Raw genomic sequence first — 23,375 nt, forward strand, 5'->3', positions numbered from 1 at the left:
GCACCAACAGGCATTAATCAGGTGCCAAATCCTTCCAGAACAGCCAGGTTTTACAAGTTACAAAAGGCCATGAATGTGGGAACCACCTTCATCTTAGAGGGTGAACTATTCCAAGGGGGATATGTCTGTTTTAGAGCCTCTTCTCATTATAACACCTGTTGGTTGGTTGGTTGGTTGGTTGATTGATATGCCAGCAAGTCAATGTCAACTCTCATGATGTCACAAATTTTCTACAAGATGATTTATCCCCATCTTCGCATTTTCCAACAGTGTACTTGTTGCTTTGATAAATGAGTTCATCCTTTTGCTGCTGATCATACTTTCAAGAGAGTTCTTTCCCTACTCCTTTATTTCTCGTACAGTATTTCTCAAAATATACACATTTTCTTCAGCTTATAAAAAATCAATCACTAAAGATACCACTCATTTAAAAGCTGCGCATATCCAACTCTAGTTTAGGAACTGTCTGCTTATTTAGGCCTATTTACTCTTCACATTTATTAAGGTTATAACATTAAAAGAACACTGTTACAAATGTATTCAAGGACACACATTTCCTCTAGCAGAATGGGTAAAATGTGAATTGAAAAAATAAACATCAAATTAAAAAAATGTTTATAAATAGCCAGGTTTATGATTAAATTTATTTTATATTTAAATAATCACTTTCAGTGTCACAATAACTTATCACGAACACTGGGAAAAATGATTTTTCTATAAGAAAAAATCCTCTGCAATGATATTTTCCAATTCCTTCAGTCTGACTCATGTTGCTACTTTGAGGTGTAATTCTGAAAAAGTGTAGCTGCTGAAGATCTAAAGTTTTGATTAGATCTTCAGGCTTGCAAACACAGAGCAGCCATTTTATATGTATGGGGTTTTTTCCCCAGTGAAAATGGCAAACTCTTGATTTGCATCAATTGTAGGGCTTGTATAAAAGATGAAAACACAGTGAAGCACTTAAGATGCAATCTTATACTATCTTTACGAAGAAAAAGTACTAGCAAGGTAAGAGGAGAGGAAAGCATGGTTCGTATTGACAAAAGCAAATCAGAAGCAAAAGAAAAATTGACACTTAACAGCATTTACCATGCAACAATTCTAAGAGGTGACATGTGGTCTTGAGAGGATTAAAAAAAGATACAATTTTTTATTCAAGGATTTTTTTATTATTATTATTATTTTATTTGTCAACAAGTACAAGAAAATAAAACAGAATAGACACAGACCTGGACACATGAAAATAATTGACACAAAAAAGGATATAAATTGGCAAAACATAGCCATAAATATGGCTATGATTACATGAATGAATGAATTATATGAATGATTACATATAATTGGGGACAGTAGGACAAGGATGGTAGGCACGCTGGTGCACTTATTTATTTATTTTATTTATTTTATTCGATTTTTATACCGCCCTTCTCCCGAAGGACTCAGGGCGGTGTACAGCCAAACGACTGTACTTAAGTACTTCATGTACTTAAGAAACATGAAAGGTCCGTGGTAGACAGTTTACGGTGAAAGGTATGGGGATTAGAGAGACTAACAACAGGATCAGGTAGAGTGTTCCAGACATTTACTACTCTATTACAGAAGTCTTATTTCCTACAATCAAGTTTAGAGAAATTACATTGAGTTTAAATCTATTGATAGCCCTTGTGTTATTATGGTTGAAATTAAAGTACTCATTTACAGGTAGAACATTTTGGTAAATAATCTTATGAACTAAGCATAGGTCGAAATGTAGATGACGTAGTTTGAGGCTATCTAGACCTAAAATTTCAAGCCTGGTAGTATAGGGAATTTTATTTTGAGCAGAAGATTTGAGTACTCTTCTAGTAAATGAAATTTAATCCTAAACAACATTATAAAATTAATAACATAAGAAGCTAACACCATATAAAATCTTTGTAAAACTTTAGATCGCCCACTGCTATGATAATTTAGATTTCTTATTTCAAATCTTAAAGAAAGTACACCATAAGGAACGTATTGCATCGAAGAGGGAAATGGAATGGTCCATGGTGCTGTGGACCAGACAGTGAAATAAGCTGTAATTTGTTCAAAAGAGTTGACTGAATAAATCACAACGGTTTAGGATTACACAATCAAATCAACAGTTTAGAATTGCAGAGTCTGGGTTCTCAAAATAAATTAAACCTAAACACAGCAGACCATATTATGGTTCACAATGCTGAATGGACCTGGGTATTATGGATACCTAAAATATAAACTCTTAAGACTTATTTCATAAACTTGACTGCAGCACTGTTCTTTGCTCTTTCCCTCAGAAGAGTCCCTTATTAAAAGGGTTTATATCTGAGAACTGGGTGCATGTAATACAGATAGTCCTTGACTTACAACAGCTCATTCAGTGACCATTCAGAGTTACAATGACACTAAAAAGAGTGACCTATGACCATTTTTCACACTTATGACCTTTGCAGCATCCCCATGGTCACATGATTTACATTCGAATGCTTGACAACTGTTTCATATTTATGACGGATACAATATCCTGGGGTCATGTGATCCCCTTTTGCAACCTTATTACAAGCAAACTCGATGGGGAAGCCAGATTCACTTAACAACCGTGTTGCTAATTCAACAACTGCAGTGGTTCATTTAACAAATGTGACAAGAAAACTTGTAAAATGGGACAAAACTCAGTTAACAACTTTTTCACTTAGCAACATAAATTCTGGGCTCAATTGTGGTTGTAAGTTGAGGACTACCTGTACTGTATGGAGAAACGTCAGAAAGATTCTTTCCACTGAAATCAAACATTATTTGGACTCTTCTATTTGTCCATTAACATGTTTACAATTATTGCTTATTCCCTTTCCTACAATTCTCTTTTCTCAACAACATTCTCTCTTTTACAGAAAGCTTGAATATATGAATTTCATTCTCTTTTGTCTAATGTTCCCATAATATGTTAGTTAAGCTCCAAGGCCATTTAATCCAAGTTTCTGTTCTCATAGTAGCCAATCAGATGGTCTCTGGAAATCTTCCCAATAGGACAGGTTTGCAATAACATCACCTGCTTCACAGATCTTGGCGATTATTAATACCCAATTATAGCTTTGTTTTTCATTAATATCCTTTTGAATCCCACGGGTTAATTGTGTGTTGCAAGAAAAAAAAATGACTTTGTTATCTGTTAATTCAACTTCACTGGAAATACCGCGGAAAGAATATTTGTAGCTCAGGTTGAACTGGGATCCTTGGTGCTCTCAGACCTTGGTTGTTTTCTTGCAGACATTTTATTAGGTGTAACGTCATCAGTGCACTAATGACAATACTTAGTTTGGTAATGAAACAGATCCCACATTTCATTGGAATCAGGATAAAAGGAGGACATTGGGGCATGCCCAGCTATTTGCAATCTTATGGCTAGATAACACACACTAGTACAGAACTGGACTCTTTGAACAGGTACTTAAAAATCACAAGTGCTAATATTAGGGAGGGTTAAACAAATTTCCCACAACTTTGTTCCTTGCACATTTTATACTTTTCTACTATGTTCTTCTGAAATATATATATACATACACACACACATACATATATATACATGCAGGTTTTGGTATGTTCGGGTCTTTTCCCATGTAAGATTGGAAGTATTTAGGCAACGTTTCGATGAGATCTCACTCATCATCTTCAGGCTTTGGCTTTGTTCTTATGTGAGCAAAGTATGGATTTTAACTGCTGTTTCTCTGGTGGGGGGGTGTTTTTTTGAATTGCAGAATTGAATCCACACTTTGCTCACTTTGCTAGGAGCACGAAGCTGTAAACACCAGTCTGAAGATGATGAATGAGACTTCGTCGAAACGTCGCCAAGACACTTCCAATTTTACACAGGAGAAAACCCGAATAACCAAAGACATTCTCTCTCTCTCTCTCTCTCTCTCTCTCTCTCTCTCTCTCTCTCTCTCTCTATATATATATATATATATAGCAGATATATATATAGGTGATATATATATATATATATATATATATATATATATATATATATATATATATATATATATATATATATATATATATATATATATATATATATATATATATATATATATATATATATATATATATATATATATATATATATATATATATATATATATATATATATATATATATATATATATATATATATATATATATATATATATATATATATATATATATATATATATATATATATATATATATATATATATATATATATATATATATATATATATATATATATATATATATATATATATATATATATATATATATATATATATATATATATATATATATATATATATATATATATATATATATATATATATATATATATATATATATATATATATATATATATATATATATATATATATATATATATATATATATATATATATATATATATATATATATATATATATATATATATATATATATATATATATATATATATATATATATATATATATATATATATATATATATATATATATATATATATATATATATATATATATATATATATATATATATATATATATATATATATATATATATATATATATATATATATATATATATATATATATATATATATATATATATATATATATATATATATATATATATATATATATATATATATATATATATATATATATATATATATATATATATATATATATATATATATATATATATATATATATATATATATATATATATATATATATATATATATATATATATATATATATATATATATATATATATATATATATATATATATATATATATATATATATATATATATATATATATATATATATATATATATATATATATATATATATATATATATATATATATATATATATATATATATATATATATATATATATATATATATATATATATATATATATATATATATATATATATATATATATATATATATATATATATATATATATATATATATATATATATATATATATATATATATATATATATATATATATATATATATATATATATATATATATATATATATATATATATATATATATATATATATATATATATATATATATATATATATATATATATATATATATATATATATATATATATATATATATATATATATATATATATATATATATATATATATATATATATATATATATATATATATATATATATATATATATATATATATATATATATATATATATATATATATATATATATATATATATATATATATATATATATATATATATATATATATATATATATATATATATATATATATATATATATATATATATATATATATATATATATATATATATATATATATATATATATATATATATATATATATATATATATATATATATATATATATATATATATATATATATATATATATATATATATATATATATATATATATATATATATATATATATATATATATATATATATATATATATATATATATATATATATATATATATATATATATATATATATATATATATATATATATATATATATATATATATATATATATATATATATATATATATATATATATATATATATATATATATATATATATATATATAGGCCTGAGTCTAAATGGAGGGAAATAAGCAGAGGGGTACCATAAGGTTCTGTTTTGGGACCAGTACTCTTCAATATCTTCATTAATGACTTAGATGAGGAAATAGAAGGGGAACTTACCAAATCTGCATATGATACTAAACTGGCAGGAATAGCTAACACTCTAGAAGATAGGTTCAAGATCCAGATGGATTTTGATAGACTTGAACACTGGACCCTATCTAACAAAATGAAATTCAGTGTAGAGAAAAGTAAAGTCTTACACTTAGGCAAGAAAAACCAAAGTACACATATAGACTGGGTGAAACTAGGCTTAATAGCAGTAACTGTGAGAGGGATCTTGGAGTCTTAAGGGACAACCAGCTAAGAGCCAGCAGTGTGTGCAGCAGCAGCCAAAAATAGCCAATGCAATTCTAAATTGTATTAACAGAAGGATACAATCAAGATCAAGTGAGATACTAATACCACTCTATAAAGCCTTAGAAAGACCACACCTAGAATACTGCATCCAGTTTTGGTCACCACACTATAAAAAAAGATGTTGAGACTCTAGAGAAAGTGCAGAGAAGAACAACCAGGATGATTAGGGACTGATCCTAAAACTGATAATCTAATCTCACCTGGTTTAGGTGCAACAAGAATGCTAATCTTTGGTTTATCATTAATTTGTAGTCACATTTAAAATCAAAACAAAACTTTGAATTTCCCAAGCAATATGTCAGATTGTTGAAACAGAAACAAATTTTGAGGATAAAGTAAGGAAGGCACCGCCAAGAAAAATAAAGCTCGGGAAAATAAATTTGGTGAAGGCAGAGCGAAGTTGGATTTCTAAATGTGAAAACATTTTTAGGGCTATCAAACAAAGGCCAAAAACAACATCAAGATCATGAAGAATGAAGAGAAGGCAGATTTGACAACCTATGTTTTCTCATACTTTAGAGTAGTGTTTCTCAACCTTGGCAGTTTGAAGATGTGTAGACTTCAACTTCCAGAATTGAAGTTGAAGTCCACATATCTTCAAACTGCCCAAGTTGAGAAACACTGCTTTAGGGAATTATGGACCGCGACATAAACATTTGGGATAAGGTGAAGCAGGCCATTATGCAACATCTTAATTTTCCATCTGCAAGATTAACTTTCATGAAACAGGATGACCTTCATTGCATAAATGCATGCATACTTTCACATCCTTCTCTATTCTTTAACATCATTTTAAACTTAATTTTATATCAAACATATCCCAAATTAAGTATTTACCTCTTGCATTATTTTATTATTCTGTGCATAACATCAAGACCTCTTAGCATAATCTACTGGTCAATAATGTTTTTCTATAAACATCTCGGTAGAATGGCTTGGGTGAATGGATCTCTAGCTCAATGAAGTCCCTATATAATTATTCCTTGTTATATTTCTTATTCAAGTTTTTCATTTGTGCTGGCTTGGGGTGGGTTCACAGTTCCACTTAGTGCAGCATGTGTAGACTCACATTAACTATAGGTTGGCCCTACTCACTATTGCCTGTTTTGCATAGACATGCTGCTACTGATATTATTCCTTGTACACACACTAGTTCAGGGCTCACCAACCTTTTGGACCTCAGGGACCACTAGATTCATAATTTTAAATCCCGTGGACCACTAATATGATCTACCTAATGACCAGCTGGGTGGGCATGACTAGGTGGGCATGTGGCTAGGTGGGCGTGGTCAACTTGATGTCACTCACATCAAGGGGCACCTCGCCAGCCTCTATTTGCCCCTCCCCTCCCAGCCCCTCCTTGCCTGCCTGCCCAGGCTCCTTAGGGCACCAACAGTTGTTGGAGCTAAGCAGCCACCATGAGAAAGAGTTGGCAAAACAGCTGGCTCAGTTCAAATTGGATCTGACTGAGAAGGAGGCCCAGCAGAAGCGTCTCACTGAGGACTATGAGCATAGGCTTTCCAAGCAGAGGGAAGACTTGCTGGAGTGCAAGGCCAGGTACCAGCGCCTGGAGGCTCAGTAGGCTGAGATGGTCAACCAGTTCCAGGCCATGATGCAGTCCCACTGGAATGAGGCCCTCTGGCTCTTTGCCACCAGCTCCACACCAGGAGGCTGAAGCAGACCCCAAGTCAGAATTTCTCCCCCCTGACCCACATAAAAAGAAACTCTCTGCAGCAACACAAACGTTCATTGCACGTATCTGGCCCAGGGGCCATAGTTTGAAGACCCCTGATTTAGTGCAATATAAAAAATGCAAATATTTTTTCTGCAGACCACCAACATTTTCTCATGGACCACCAGCGGTCTGCAGACCACCAGTTGGTGACCGCTGCACTAGTTGACTAGCTCTGAACATAGGAAAGCTGTTAATAGGCCATTTCGGATCTTCACAGACTATAATTTGAGAATCATTCTACTAAATATCTGAATTATTCAAGGGTATTAATTACAATTGTGCAGATCATGTCCCACAGAGTTCTGCAACTTCATGAATGCGTACTATACAAGTAGTCGTCGGCTTACAATCACGATTGGGACCCGTACTTTCATCACAAAGTGAGGTGGTTTGTTAAGTGAGTTGCACACAATTTTACAACCTTTTTTGCTACAGTCATTAAAAGAATCACTGTGGCTGTTAAATGAATCATATAGCTGTGTGGATCTTATCTATGCAAACTAATGTATCTCCTCCTTCCTTTTCTTTTAAAGCTAAAGCCAAAAAAAAAAAGAACACTTATTCCGACTTATTCAGCAAACATATTTATAGTAGATCTTAATAATGTTAAGAGAAATACAAACAGCCATTTTGTACACTCTGAGGTTAAATAAATCATTCAGTGGGCATGACTGAAACATGCAATAGTGGCTTCCAAAGACTATTCCTGGTTCTTTGAGAACTAGAGATGTTTCTGAAAAGAGATCAGTAGTACTGGACAGAATTCACAGAGAGAAATGTTGTCTAGTAGCGCAAGAAACCCATGAAATAAGCCCTCCCAGGATTATACTGATTATGCTCTAGGGCACCTTGTCATTCCATGCTGGAATTGCCTGACAAACTACAGTAACTACAAACATGCATCATTAAGGCTATCATGTTGTGCAAACTCAGCTAACATACTGAGTTTAGAGTTCCATGTGTTATGCGAAACCAGTAATTGAGACAACTGGGCTTCTGACAGAGGAAGACTGATATAAATATAAAATCTGTCAACCAGTGCCAAAGAACCCATGGGTTAATATGTCATGCACACACAAACACAGGGCATGACACGCCATTCCAAAACTCCATCTCAATTCATATGCACATGGTTTTTAATATCCACACCAATCATTAAACAAAGCTAGTGGAATTCTGCATAAGACAAATCCATGTGTGAAGCAATTTTGTAAAAACTCATGGTTCCTGCACCCAAGCAAATAGATGTTTCTTTGGCCAAATGTCCACATTATGGGATTCTTCTGGCCAAATAAGATCAGCGGTAGCAAATTATCAAGAAAGGCTTCTTACTAGAAAGTTAACAGTGCATGTCAACTAGACCAAGGCTCTCCAACCTTGGCAACTTTAAGCCTGGCGGACTTCAACTCCCAGAATTCCCCAGCCAGCTTTGCAAAGTTGAAGTTTGGGACTTGAAGTCCGCCAGGCTTAAAGTTGCCAAGGTTGGAGACCCCTGAACTAGACCACTGGCTGGATCACAACATACCGAATCCCAGGTTTTCCCATCACAATTTCATCTAATGTATTGTGCAAGCCCACAATGTGAACAATTGGGTTTAGTAAATGACAGTTCAGTTTTCAATGCTTAAACATGTCTTGCAAGTACAGCCTTTATGTTCAGCCTCTCCTTACATGAAAATTGCCTGAACATAAATGGGACACAGTGTATATAGGAAGGTGCTGTAAGCTATTGAGCTATTCAGAACTGATTCTAGTCCCATGCCCTCAGAAATCACAGTGTGATGAACTGGTATTTAACTTAGATTCTTCACACCTTTGAAAGTATTAAAAATTTAAAAGCTACATTTTATTTTGTAGCACAAGGAATTACAGAATCTCTTCTCTTCCTTCTCACTGCTAATAATCCAGTTAAGTGCACACCACGTTAATTTGAAAACGTAATGCTTGTAGATCAAAGTAAAAGGATTGATTCAGGAAAAATACAACACCTGGTCAATGAAAAATATAATTCACGCTCCCAATCAATATTTGCAACTTCACACAAAAGTTAGAGATAATAGGTTGTGTCACAAAGATTTATAATAGGAACACTTGTGCCCTGATGGATAAACCATCTACAGGCCCACGTGACACTGATCAGTGCATTCTGAAAAGACAAGGAGACCCTTTAATTTTTCAGCTAAGACTTTTTTTGTAGCCAAGTCTAAATTCTGATTCTTATCTGCATTCTTGGCATTGGGTTTAACAAACTATCACAAGGTGCTGAATAAATTCTTCAAAAGTGGAACTCTCACATAACTGCTCCACAGATTATGGAAAAAAATATACATCATGTTGCAGAGAATTATTATAGATACTCTACTTTGTGTTTGTTTTTTTCCAGAAAAACTATGATGGGGGTCAAATGGAGATTCTGAATGTTCTAAAATAGACAAGGTAGCCCAAGTACTTTCTTTTCAGTAGTTTCTGAATCAATGTGCCATTTGTTTTTATCCCTTGTTACATGTCCACCAAATGAAGCCTATGAAATCCTTCTAAGGGTATGTCTGATCCTAGAAGATGCCTTAATAAGTTTATCTGGGAACCATTAACTGCTCCAAACTCCTTAGAGAAAGAACAGCAATGTAAGCCAGATCAATGAATAAGAATAGGGGATAGCAACTTTTCAGCCCAGCATCTCAATTACCGAGAACCAGTTTGATATAGTGATTAAGGTAATGTTTCTCAACCTTGACAACTTTAAGATGTGTGGTCACATCTTAAAGTTTCCAAGGTTGAGAAACACTAGCTTAAGGTATTGGCCTAGAAACCAGGAGCTTGCGAGTTCTAGATTCACCTTAGGCATGAAAACTGGACCACTCACTCTCTTTCAGGCCAGGGTTGTTGTTGTGGGAAAAATAGGAGTATTAGGCATGTTCTCCACCTTGATTTGTATATGAAAAAAAGGTAAAAAGGTTTCCCCGGTCCAGTTGTGTTCAACTCTAGGGGGTGGTGCTCAGCTGTCTCTAGACGAGGGAGCGAGTCTTGTCCAAAGAAGCTTCTATAATGAAGCATGACTATACATCGAAGTGCATGGAACACTGTTACCTTCCCACTGAAGTTTTCTACCTGCACTTCAAACTGCGGGGTTGGCAGCAGCTGTGGCACGAATAGGAGCTCACCCAGTGCTGTTATGCTTGGGTCTCAAACTGCCAAACTTTCAGTCAACAAAAGGGGAAGGAGAATAAAAATCTAAACAAAAGGAAACTACATATACAACCTCTAGCAGCTGATAAGGCTTATCGCCACACTGAAAAGTGTCACCTGCTCATTTATTTATTTAGGTTTGTATGGGTCTTTACTTAAATTACTTATGTGCTGCTAAAGACACAAAAGCCAGTTAGCTGGACTTCATCTGGTTCACAGGCAACTTTAACTCCAAGATTATGAGGGAGGGGCATGGGTGTCTTTGATTCTATGACACCCAGGCCTTGAAAAGACAGTTTCGTTCCCCTTTTCATTCTTGCAGCTTTAATTACATTTCACCGGGGCTGATTTAATTTAAATTAAATTAAGGTTGGCTTCAGCAACCTTTTCCACATGTAGATAACAGCTGTACCCCAACATATAGTTCATCCAGGCAAGTGGTGGTTGAAGAATTAAATTTCCACATGCTCATATGCATTTACACAATAATAAAAAGGTACTGTTTAGAGCAGGGGTCTCCAACCTTGGCAGCCAGCTTTGCTGAGGAATTCTGGGAGTTGAAGTTCACAAGTCTTAAAGTTGCCAAGGTTGGAGACCCCTGTTTAGAGCAAGGGCGGGGAACTATGGCCCTTTTATGATCTGGGGACTTCAACTCGCGAAATTCCTGAGCCATCATGGCTGGCTCAGGAATTCTGGGAATTGAAGTCCACAAGTCATAAAGGGGCTATAGTTCCCCACCTCTGGTTAAGAGGTTATGAAAATAGCAAACAAAACCACAGAATTCTCTAGATATAAAAATGATTTGCAGGAACACTGCATATATAACAAAGAGGAATATGGGAGGTTTTTTTTAAAAAAATGGCATCATAGCTGGAAAGCAGAAAATATTAAATAATAGATAGAATAGGGAGAAACTAAAATTATAGAAGTGGGGAAAAAAGTGAAGGCAAAAAAAGCAATATTCTGTTCCAGAGAGAAAAGACAAAAACAAAAAATAAATGGCACAGCTCATTGTATTTCATGTGATTCATCTGTGATCTCTTCATGCTGATTTTATTCAGCCCCTGCATCACAGCTTAATCACAACAGCATCTTCACAAATTCTCACAAAGAGATTCAGAACAAGATAATAGGAAGTACCATTACTTGAAGAGGAAAAAAAAACAGCAGGTGGTTTTATGACTTCCTAAATTTCCCATCATCTGCCATTCTGCCTTTATGTAACCTCAGTGTCAGTTCATTAAACCGAAGCCAAAAGGGATTTAGAAGGTAAAGGAAAACAGGACCTCCGAGAAAACAGATCTTTAAGAGGCAGGGGTCTCCAACCTTAGCCACTTTAAGACTTGCGGACTTCAACTTCCAGAATTCCTCAGCCAGCAAAGCTGGCTAAGGAATTCTGGGAGTTGAAGTCCGCAAGTCTTAAAGTGGCTAAGGTTGGAGATCCCTACTTTAAGGAATATAATGGCAAAGATTTGCTCAGGGAGAAGATGACATGCCTTCCTCTCCAAAATGGCTAATCCTGCTGCTTTTCCTTAGAGGATACTCTCTGAAAATCATGGGAGGCTGGTGTAATTGATGCCATTCTTTGAAGCAGGGAAATGTCAACATCTGTCAACTCAAGGACGGCACCCAGCTTTGAACAGCATGTTCAGAGCTGCAGTCCAAAAGAAGGTGGAGCAACGTTTACATTTAGTCACAAGTTGTTTGGCTGTTTGCTTGGAATACTCAGTGGCTGATCTCCAACTTTGCGGTCCCCAAAAGCTAAGCAGCATCAGAGTCGGTTAATATCTGGATGGAGACCACTAGTAAATTCCAGGATAGAAAGCTAAATTGGAGGATAAAAAAAAATAGATCCTAGAAGAAAGCATGGTTAGTCCTCTCTGGACAGGGGAAGGTGTAAATCTACATCAACCAGACACCCACAACATGTATTTTGGCAGTTTTAAAATTTCCAAATCACCAAAGTGGGTTGCAGTGGCATGATTTATATCGTTAACCTTTCTTCCATCTCTCATTTCCCCTTTGCAACTCCTTTCTTTTTGGCCAAGTGACGTAGCAAGCACTGGCCATGAAAACCACAACGAGGGGTGAGTGGACTGAAAATGACTAAGATGTATTGACGGACAGTGTGATGGAGCACCATCCTTCTTGCATATAATTTAGACCTATATTGTGAGTAGTTAGGGGGACAACATGTAACTCCTCCTCTATTATATTTATAGCATGGACAGATTATTGCTTGCAAAGTACCAGTGACTTTGCTATTTCTGAATGGAATGTTCTTTCCTCCCGCCAACTCAACCCACCCTCCCACTTGCATCCTGTGGTTAGGTTCCCATCTTCTGTACAATACTGAATAATCCCCTTTAAGCTCTAGAAGGACATAAACAAAGCGAACACAAATACTGGCAAGAAGGAGTCCATTCAGATTTGCTTTCACTAAAGCAACCACACCAACAATGTTAAGGAATGGATAGGGTTTAGAGGCCTTAGCAAACATAAGGGATGAGACCATCCATCCCAAAAGTTGTCTTTAACAGTAACAGAGTCAGAAGGGGACCTTGGAGGTTATCTAGTCCAACCCCTTGCTCACGTAGGAGACCTGTACTAGGGATTCGAACCGCTTAACTGCCGACCTTTCTGATTGACAAGCTCGGTGTTTTAGCCACTGAGCCACCTAGTCAGGCTAGTCACTCACATCTAAAGTGAATGAAAGATGGAATTAGAGAGCGGGAGGGAAAATTCAGAATATGAAAGTGTTCAATACAGCAAACAAGACAAGAAGGGTCTGAGGCTTGGTCAATTACAACTTGTTTATGCTAACAGTAAACGCTAACCAGCAAGGCAACTTCACGCGTGTTACAACTTTGACGAAACAATACTCGCTTGACAGCTGCTTAAATAGCAAGCTGTCAGGCTGGAATAACCAATCAGGTGGCTTGCAGGTTCCCGCTTATTCTGCTAGCCACGTCTTGACCAATCAACACAACTAGCAACAGGCAGGCTCGGGCCAGGTCGTAACTATGAGGACTTAACAGAAAGATCCCAGAGGGTCCCTAAAAAGCAAAGTATATTGTCTCTACAAGAAAAAATAATAATAAAATAAGATAAAAGGGAGAAAATTATTTTTTAGAAATCACAATGTTCTCAAAATGGAGATTGCAAATTGACACAGATATGCATTAATCACTTGTAGCTGTTATTAACAATTCTGGGACAAAGGGATGATGGCTGTTACCTCATACACACAACAAATATACATACAAAAATCCAGAAATGTGCGGCAGGACAGAAGATTATCTATACCTCAAATCTATTCCAGATCTTGTGGGAAGCTTATAGTTTCTTACTAAGTCCCATTTCCAGCTACTTCTAAACCAAGAGAATCTATTTAATAATAATTTCCACTTTAGTAAGGGTCTCCAGTATCATTTCTACTTATTAAAGAAAAAAATATTGTTGCTTTGATTATGAACTGTTACCTTTGTTCTCAGATTTTATCTGATAAGCAGCCATCTATTATTCAGAATATTTTTGAACATATATTTGACTGTTGTTTTTACTATTTTATGAAAATCATTTGAGACATTTTAAAAAAATCAGAAATAACTGCTACAGTGGTTCATATAACTACTTTCAAAACATTAAACCACTCTGCGTGTTCTTATTTCTCTGTGTCAAGTTGGGCTGCCTGTGGTTCAAAAGACAGATCCTAAACTCCCAGAAGCTTCCATAACTGGGATTACTAAAAAGTGTGAAACAAAAAATATTTGAAAACTATAATTTAAATCCAAAAATAATCCTAGCACAGAGTATGCAAAAAATTTAAGAACAGGTGGATGTGGAGGTAATCACAAGCATCATTTATCGTGGCGTAATTATTGTGCATAATTAGGATAAACCAATTTGCCTATTGGGTCAAATGGAGTGCCCAAAATTTTACCTGCAATACTCAGCTAGAACATTCTTACATTTTTTCTTTTATCTTTTCCTTTCTCTTTTGTTCTTCTTTTGAAACTTAAAAACAGTCTCTAATGTCCAATGAGAAAACCTACATTTTTTTCCAGTCCAAAATGCCATTGAAGTACCTTTCCACTTATATAAATGAAAATACAAAGCAACACCATGAAGTACTTTTGAAAACATACAAGGACGCACAAATTTAATTTACTGATCCATACTCAAAAGACCCACTTTTTGTAGGCTACCTGTTCAGGTTCCAAGGACAGAGTGGGAAATACGTTAGTTTGTGGAGTTTTAGTAATTATAAATTCTTCATCCTTGTGCCAGTTTTTAAAAATCCAAGGAGATAGGAAATAACGTAATATTATTCTCCCTCTGTTATTCATTCTAAGTGGCAATTTTTGTACTGTTTTTACAATTGCAACAAAATATTTAAAACACAAGCCATTAAAACAAAACCAGGAACCTGCAAGTGCAGGGGTGTCACACTCATTTTATTGAAAGTCACATTAGGGTTGTGTTTTACCTCGAGGGGTGGGGATGGGCACGGCCAGCTTGACATAATTTGCGTTGGGGGCACCTGTGGTGGCATTTTTGGCTGCGACCGCCTCCTGAAACCCTCTGCCAGCGAAAACAGAGCTCGGGGACCCCCCACATGCAGCCCTCCCGAGGTCCGATTTTGCTGGCAGAAGCATCGTGGGCCGGTCCTTTGCTGTTTCCAGGGCAGCTCCATGGGCCATATCTAAGCCTCCCGCGGGCCAGATCCGGCCCCCGGGCCTTGAATTTAACACCCCTGTGCTAGTGTTTTAAACACCAGTAACAAAAAAGACAAAGTCTGGGAACTCCTGTCAGGCTCCAAACCTTGAATGACATAAAGGTAGTACTCAACTTACAATCATTGATTTAGTGATTGTTCGATATTATGACGACACCAAAAAAAATGACTTATGACAGGTTTACACATTTATGACTGTTGCAGCATCCCTATAGTTTATCTGATCAAAAGCTGGCTGTTTAGCAACTGGCCTGTAATTATGACAGTTGCATTGTCTTGGGGTCAGGTGATCACCATTTGTAATCTTCTCAACCGGCTTCCAACAAGCAAAGTCAATGGGGGAAGCCAGATTCGCTTAATTATTGGATGATTCACTTAACAACTGTGGCAAAAAGATCGTAAAATGGAACAAAACTCACTAAAATCTGGCCTTGTTTAGCAACAGAAATGTTTGGCTCAATTGTGTTGTGGATTATCTGTATGGCAATTCTTCCAAGCTGAATTTATTGTTTCACACCAACAGACAAAATCTTGCCAGACTGACCAACCTATTTGCATCCACAACATATTCTGTGAACTATTAGGTATCTTCACCCTCTTTCTTTCACACATAGTATCTGGGCTGAGTTGCCTCTTACTCCTCTGGAATGAACCTTTACATGCCTTCTGTTAGCCCTGAAGCTGGGCTGACTGAGGCCATTTTGAGACTTCACCGCTGACACACTGGAGAAGAGGGAGGGGGGAATAGAGATAGTTGGGGTTTGTAGTCAAAACAAAATACTTTTTCTTGGGAACCAAGGACATTCCTGCAGGTGCTCGCAAGGAGGGGATTGGAGTCACCTACAACTGGACAGTATCCTGATTGGACCATGTGACAGATTGTTTTAAGAAAGTGAAAAACTTTTACTTTTAATTAGGTGAAAACTGTGGGAATAGTCAGAGTTGGTTTTCACCAGCCTGTGCCAATATGACATATCCAATAAACTTATTCTTTGAGGAATTTACCTGCCTCAGAGTTTTGTTCGCTACGGGTATGTTACTTGGAACCCAGACACCTTCAACACCTCCATAAATTTTGGCCACTTGCTTTTATTCATTTAAGAAGGGGGCAAAGTCTTTCCTCTTTAACCATGCCTTTTTTATTGGAACTTGATTTTTCATAACCATCTTAATACTGTACTAACACAAACTCATCTCCTAGGGCATTCTTGAACCAGTGGACCATGCCCCTTGGGAGACGCCAATTGTGACTCCTATTAAACCTGATGGATCTATCTGCATATGCGCAGATTACCGGGCCACCCTCAACCAGGAACTACAACCTCATGCCTACCCAGTCCCAGTAGTGCAACACCTTCTGCACTCCCTGGGCAAGGGGATCAGTGTTTGCAAAACTAGATTTGGCTCAGGCATACCAGCAGCTGCCTATAGACGATAAGATAGCGGAGGCTCAAACAATTGTTACACACTGGGAGGCCTTCCGATGTCGCTGCCTCCAATTCAGTGTCAGCATGGCCCCGGGGCTTTTCCAAAGCCTGATGGAACGGATGCTCCAGGGAATCCCTGGGATCGTCCCATATTTCGACGACGTGCTGGTCTCCGCTACCAGCACATCAGAACTGATGGAGAGACTTTGACAAGTGCTGAGTCAGTTCCAATGGGCGGGGCTTAAGGTCAAAAGAATGAAATTCCATGTCGCGGTGCCCCAAGTGGAATTTCTAGGATTCCTCATTGACGGATCTGGAATTCATCCATCAGCTGAGAAAACAAAAGCAATTGTAGAGGCAACCTCCCCTTGAAATAAGGCGGAACTCCAAGCTTTCTTGGGGCTTTTGAACTTTTATGCAGTATTCCTGCCACATAAGGCATCAGTGGCCGAGCCGTTGCACCGGCTTCTGGACAGTGGGGCCCCCTGCAAGTGGGGTACTAAACAGGCCGCAGCATTTATAGCCGTCAAACATCTTCTTGTCTCTAACTCTGTATTAGCCCAATATTGTGATCGATTGCCCTTATTGCTGGCATGTGACACCTCCCCATATGGGGTCGGCGCCATCCTGAGTCACCAACTGCCTAGTGATAATTTAGCACCAGGCGAGAAACCACCAATAAACGAGTTGTTGCAGGCTTCAGGGCCCCGATGTTCTAGCTGAATCAGGCGTCGCCCAGCGTATCTTCAAGACTACGTCTGCACGAATGTGGCGGGAAGGGGTGTAGTGTTCTAAGATATTTCCCCCCCCCCCCGGGGTCCGTTCCCCTAGTGGAGAACGAGGATAGTACTTCTCTGTGTTGATTGGCTAAGCCAGTTGACAGCCAGTATAAAAGGGCTGTCAACAGAGAGGGAAAGAGTTTTTGTTCATTTGTATTTGTCACTGCTGTTAGCTAAGTTAAGGTTAATAAAGTAAATTATCTGCTATCCAGAGTCCTGCCTACACCTTGCCAACACCTGAACCCACAATATAAAACTTTTGTTTTTATTTGTTGGCTGTCTAGAACTTCATCCATGGAGAAAGATTAAATTAAAATAGAAATAATAATAAATGAATCTCCTAGAACATCTATTTCTGCTTGGCTTGTACCTCACACCTTCACTTCCAAGTGGAGAAGAAATATGCTTTTCTATTTTTTAAACACCCTACAAGTCTAAGATTAAAGTATTAATTGCAGTTGGTCACTTTTTCTTCATTTAAGAAAGGGGCTTAGTCACTTTAGAGTTGATAATCCAGGACTGTGGAGGGAGGATCTCTTTATTTACATTATTTGTATACTGTTGAATCCCAATGGATGCCTATGAGTAGTAGATGGACCACATGCTGGCTGGAGACTTCTGGGAGTTGAAGTCCACTCATCTTACAGTTAATAAAGTTGAGAAACACTGATTTATATCAATGAACACACTAATCTTTAGCATCATGATAACAGCAGTATAAACTGTATATCAACTGCTGCATAAATATACATCAGCAGCCAGGCTTCCTCTATCATGCACAGTCTCTGGCTCATGCTTAAAGTTCACTAATTGCTTCAAAGTAAAGGTCAGAAAAAGCGACGTGGCAGCTTAGTGGGTAAGACACTCAGTTGTGGATCGAAAGGTCGGCAGTTCAGTGGTTCGAATCCCTAGTGCCGCATAACGGGTGAACTCCCATGACTTGTCCCAGCTTCTGCCAACCTAGCAGTTTGAAAGCACGTAAAAAATGCAAGTAGAAAAATAGGGACCACCTTTGGTGGGAAGGTAACAGTGTTCCATGCGCCTTTGGCGTTGAGACATGCTGGCCACATGACCACGGATTTATGTATGGTTGGCCTACCGGGGGTTGAAAAGCTCAATCAATCGCGTGCTGGCAGGTGTCACACATTGGCAGTTGTGACACATATTTTGAGTGAAGAGGAGCCGCAGCAGAGGGGAGAAAGAGCCACAGGCAGCTCCAGAGCCGCAGCTGGCTGACCCCTGTTCTAGAGTCTCAACATCTTTTTTAATGTTGTGGCAACCCAAACATGCTTGAAACACACTCCTGCCTTCCAAAGTGATTTTTTTCTCCTCTAAATAGGGCGAAGGCAGGTGTGGCTCTGCAAACACAGATATCTTTGGACAGCGCTGGCTCTTCAGCTTTGAAACGGAGATGAGAACCACCCCCTAGAGTTGGGAACGACTAGCATGTATGTGCGAGGGGAACCTTTACCTTTTAAAGGTCAGAAAAATATATCCCTCCAGATGTTGTTGAACTACAGTGGTGCCAACCAGTATGTCTAATGATGTGGACTGTTGTGGATTGCAGTTCAACCAAAAATTAGGATAATTGCAAATTCTCCATTTCTTGTCCAAAACAAGGCATAGCTGCACAGGGGTGTCAAACTGCTGGCCCGCGGGCCAGATGCATCACGTGCAGGCCACACCCACCCCAGCTCCGCAAAGGCAAAAACCGTTGTGATATGTCATGTGACGTGATCGAGTTTGACACCGGTGGCATAGCAGATATATTCATTATCTTCAAGCCATAAGGAACACTTAAGGTTAAAGTTGAAAAGCTGTGCCGTGTAATAATTCATGATAATGTAAGAGTATTATTTGTCTGCCACCACACTATGCTAGAAATCTCATTTCTAAGGCTCCGATTAACAAAAGTATTAAAAAATGTACTCCCACATTGCTTTGACATTTTACATTTGTTTCCAATTACGCTGCTGTGTTCTCTTTTTTTGTTAATTAAGTAGTCTATAAGTGTTTTCATTGCTTGACAGAATGCTATGAATTAAGCACAGCTTTCTTTTCTTCATCCCTGGTTCTATAATACATAAGTCCAAGGCCATGACTATATATCAGCAGTTTTAAAAAGAAACATATTCATATATAATACACTTGAATCTTTATTATTTTGCAAACATGTTCTCAAAGACCAGGATGGAGAATAGTCTTGATTTCCCCAGCCAAACACACAGATGTTGCAAGCCAGGAAACAGAAGGCAAAAATGTTGTGGAAGCAGATGCCAAATACCTGTAGGAAATGGGAAAAGAAGCCAAAGGCAAAAAATACAGAGGACGGAAAAGGCTGTAATTCAGAATACAACCTTTGTTTGGAGAATATCCCAGGTGCAATAAGAAGCCCAAGAAAGATTGCAAATGCAATCCTAAAGGACAGCTATAAATCAATCTACATAATACTGAATGCAACAAATCAGTATTGTCACTTGGGGCCAAGATATCACAGACAGTAGCCACATATTTTAAAAAGGTCCTAACTTGCCTATCCATCTGGTTGCTACAAAATATATCCTTTCACCTGAATTGTCAGTGGTGATTAGTTGGATGCAAAGAACCCTTCTGTTCCAGACACCCTGAATAACAGAAATGACTAGGTAATAATTCACTAGTGATTAATTCTCTGATGTTTGCACAAGGCTGGGGAGATAATGTACCAAGTGTTGCAATGCCAGTTAGGAAAGGTGTCTCTTTTTGAAGCACCGCTGTAAGTTAGGCTAGGAGAGTAGAATCAAATCTCCCTGAGTTCTTTTGAGATTGCCTTTCCTAATTATCAACTGCAATTCCTGTAATCAAACACATGTGGAAGGCTCTAGGTTGGTGAAGATTATCAATGCTATTTTAAAACAAAGAGCTAAGTAAGCAAGAGTTATCTCTCAAGGCCCAGTTGCCTAACAGCCATGAATTTTACCTGTATCAGATAGCCCAAGTTCACCTCAGAGAGTAAATACTGCAGTCTGAGTGCAGGGAAAAAGATAAGGGTTAAGGGAACAAGTGAAAATACCAACTGACACAAGCAAAAGATGCAGCTTTGATTGCAATGCACCATCTCCCATAAAGAACCATGCCCTCCTCTATCTTCAACCACTTTCCTAGGTACTCTTCATCCCATCTATCATAACTGATAGGACATAGTTATTTATAAACTGATTTAAACTTGATTTGCTTCCATCGAACATATGTGATTAGGCAGATGTTGTCCAACTGGTATGATCTCAGAAGCTATGAGATCGTGGTCAGCTTCAGTGTTTTGATGTTGCTCCCCATTTCTTAATCCTATGAAAATGGCACCTTTGATCAACAGGTCTATCCACATTGAAGGCTTGCGAGTGATGGAATGATAAATTGGGTGAAGATTTTACTCAAGATGCTTCAAATTATAAAGTAGATCTTTTGCAACAAGGGACTAACTGGCATGTTATGGGAAACATGGATTAAGTGATAACTTGGTACCCCAATACAGAGAAGATTCTGATCTTTGTCATCAGTGGTCCCAATTGGACTAAAATTCTGCAGGAACTCACTTCAAGTGATTTTTATCACTTTTCCCCAGAATAATGCAATTGTCCATTTCAGTGGATTTCCAACTGGTTAACTAATTTTGGCATTAGTATTTCTCTTCCTGCTTTTGACTGTCCAGAGAGGTCAGTCAATGTTTGCTCAGAGGTTTTGAACAATTCTCATGATTCCTCACCACTGGCTCTGATGGCATGGACTGATGGGAACTGTAATCAAAACCAATTGAAACTGACTTTGTTTGCTTATTTTAAAAATAAGCCTTTCCTGTAAAAAGGAATCCGCTGTTATAAGAACTGTGGGTTGTTGTTTTTTTGGGGTTTTCTGGAAAAGGGCAAGGTATTTCCATTTTAATCTACAATTTTGCTTTGCCAAGTGGCCAACTACATGTCTTTGGAGTGCTTAAAAGCAGAAGATGGAGATACAGGTAGTCCTCAATTTATGACCACAATTGGGACTGTAATTTCTGTTGTAACTTGTTGCAGCCTTAAGTTTTAAGATTTATGACAATTTTATGGAGTTCTTTAAGTGAATCACTGTGGTGATTAGGCAAATCACAATTTTGCTGGAAATCAGCAAAAAAAAAAGTTCACAAATCATGATCGTATGATTGCAGGATGTTGCAACTGGTCATAAATGCAAGCCAGCTGCCTAGTGCCTAGATCGTGATCACATGATAATGGTAGTGGTGCAACAGTCATAAGCATGAATACCGGTCGTAAGTCACTTTTCCCAAGATTGTTGTAACTTTGAACCATCAGACAGTTGTAAGTTGAGGACTATCTTTATATCTTTTATGTGGCACTGTAACCACTGACTTAGGAGATATCAACCTAGAGATGATCCTTGATAGTCATGTCCTCCTTGAATTCATTCAGTCCATTTTAAAATTATCCATATAACCTTGTAGTCAGGAATCCACAACTCAGTTATTTGCTCAACAAGATGCCCTTCTAGTCTTATAAGGACAAGCAAATGTGTTGTGACCCAGGTTCCTGGACCCGGACTCCTGGACTCGGATGATTCAGAAAGTGAGGGAGAAGACCTGGCCAGCCCTGCTTCTCTTGAGCCCTTTCCCTCCCTGGCACCCACTCAAAGGGAGGAGGAGGGGCCGGCAAAGCCTGATTCCATGGAGCCTCCTTCTGATTTGGCAACGCCCCAAGAACAGTTTTGGAGTGATGCAAGGTTACGTAGGCGTGACCGGCGTGCGCAGCAGCGGAAGAGTTGGGACAAAGCCAAGTCATAATTGTCATGCAGTGACATCTGCAGAGACTATAAATAGGAGGCGGGACTTCCTGGTTTTTTGTCTTGGACAAAGTAATGAATTTGGGCAGGCAATCTGTATCAACGGAGGGAAGAATATATTCGTGAGTAATTCTGGCCTTATCTGTAATTTCCTTGTTATCTCCAGAAACTTGGCAGGCCCGTGGGTAGATGTAGCCAGGACATTTATATATATGTAAATAAATCAGAAAAGGAGGCCTCTGACTGACTCTTTGCTGGGAGTATTGGGGGAAGGGAAACAGAACAAAATGCTTCTCCACCAAAGATGGCTGTTTAGGGATAACAAAAGCAAGTTTTTTTTTCTCACCTTTTCATGGTCCATCCAATTCACTGGCAATGACGACAAAATGAACAATATAACAGTTTTTCCTTGCGATCAATCACGTATTTCCCCTAATTTTCCAGCATATTGGTAAAACAGATTTAAAGAATGACACTGCCAGCATTTCTTATCATTTGCCATATTTATGGGGAGGTTATTTATGGGGAGAAATAGGGTATCAAAAAAGTCAAGACGGCAGCCACAATCATGTGATCAAAGCCTGACCAGTTTTTAGGGCAGCCAAACATATAACGGG

The 23,375-nt window shown here is 37.1% G+C and overlaps 1 protein-coding gene across 4 annotated transcripts in view; it reads right to left on the reverse strand.

The window, feature by feature from the left end:
* Window positions 1-23,375, reverse strand: part of GHR (growth hormone receptor) — a 163,829-nt gene that overhangs the window by 105,938 nt on the left and 34,516 nt on the right. The window lies entirely within an intron of this gene.

Source organism: Ahaetulla prasina, chromosome 2 (genome assembly GCF_028640845.1).
Source record: "Ahaetulla prasina isolate Xishuangbanna chromosome 2, ASM2864084v1, whole genome shotgun sequence".
NCBI lineage: Eukaryota > Metazoa > Chordata > Lepidosauria > Squamata > Colubridae > Ahaetulla > Ahaetulla prasina.